The sequence below is a fragment of the Schistocerca gregaria genome, chromosome X, assembly GCF_023897955.1.
Source record: "Schistocerca gregaria isolate iqSchGreg1 chromosome X, iqSchGreg1.2, whole genome shotgun sequence".
Lineage (NCBI taxonomy): Eukaryota > Metazoa > Arthropoda > Insecta > Orthoptera > Acrididae > Schistocerca > Schistocerca gregaria.
Genome location: NC_064931.1, coordinates 281156685 through 281158369, shown reverse-complemented (window position 1 = coordinate 281158369; position 1685 = coordinate 281156685).

Sequence of the window (1685 nt, the reverse complement as noted above, 5' to 3'; positions counted from 1 at the left end):
ATCACGTAGGCCTACACTACGCACGCATTCAAAAATCAACTTACAATTCGTTCAGAAATCAACTTAGAATGTGTTCGAAAATGTTCAAAATCAACAGGGATTCATTTCAAAATCATAAGAATAATCGATAGACAGACATTCGCTGGTTGCTAGGCAGTTCAATTGGCTCAACAGTTCTCAGACAAAGAAATCCGTTTTGTTTTCTTTCGATATGAGAGTTGTACATGCAGAGAAAACAGCAAGGTCATGAAACATAAACATGGGTCACGTGGAGACTATCTCCAATTACGGCTCAGTCTGAGACTGCTCAAGGCACTCACGAATTTGGCATCTTGAGAGCGCCAAAACAAAATTTACTGTATGGATTCTGGCTCCTTGCTATTCAATGTTCAAACAGCTGAAAGACACACACCAAGTAACCGGAAACGGGGAAGATACCGATCAAACGCGACTTCAGCTGTGCACATGCGCATGAGCCCCCTGACAGCTTCTCGAATGAACTTCCGCATGAGACTCCGAACAAAAAATGCACTTCTTGATAAATTACATAAAAGTAAAAAGTACGGTCGCAATGCAGCAGAATAACTGTAAAATATCATTTAGGATAGTCTGAGTGCACAATGCAAATGTAAAATTCTATGTCCATTGAAATTTGTATATACAATTTGTGAGATGTTTGGGTAGTTGCGAATATGGACAACCATCACCTGTGTAATGGAATGATGACCACGAAAATTCATGCTGGATGGGGACTCGAATCTGGATTTCCCCTCTTAGTGTGAGCAGTCGCCGTACCAGTAAGCTATCCGTGCACGACTAATGGTCAGTCCCAAACTTACAAATATCATCCACCATTTGCCTATTGCCTGCATCGTACCTTCATTATGCATATTCTCGTAAAGAGAGATATTTTAATTGAATATCGCTTGCCCAGTGTCGGCCGATAAATACTATATTGCAGTGCCTTTGTTGTTCAGAAGTACGATGCAAAGTTCCTTCGGAACATGCGTGCTGAACAACACAGGTCTCAGACTTTTCCCTTAATTGCCCTTTACTTCTTCTAAACTGTAAACTCTTTAAACGCTTTTCGGAAATTAAGAAATACTACAGCTGCCTGACTGCCTTCATCCAAAGCTTTCGGTATGTCACACGAGAAAGTGCTACATGGGTTTCATATGATCGTTGTTTTCGGAGTCCATGCTGATTGGCGTGGAAGAGGTCATTCTGTCCAAGATATCTCATTACGTTTGTGCGATGGTTTCAGCTCAGAATGTTCTAGGTTTCTACAAGAAACTGATTTCAAGGGTATTGTACAAAATTAAAACCATGTGTACAAGCAATGGTTCGAGGAAACGTTGAATTTTAATTATAAATAGGCCTACTCACACTTTCTTTTATTGTGGAAATCAATGTGTTGTTTTCGGAAATAAACCTATTGCCTCCCTGCATGTAACATCTACCGAAACACGTAGCGAAGAGAAAGGGCATAAATGTCACCGAAGGTTATTTATTTCGTCATTGTAAGCGCATCTTCAAAGTTGTACCGAAAAAAGCATCATGTGGTCTCACCCTCACAACGACTATTCGTATGTCTCTTGAACTAGTAGCGCACATTAATTTCAGGCTGTCTATATGTCATAAGAATTTCGAGTTCAAAAAAAGGTGTTAGACTTTGTTTATTGTGT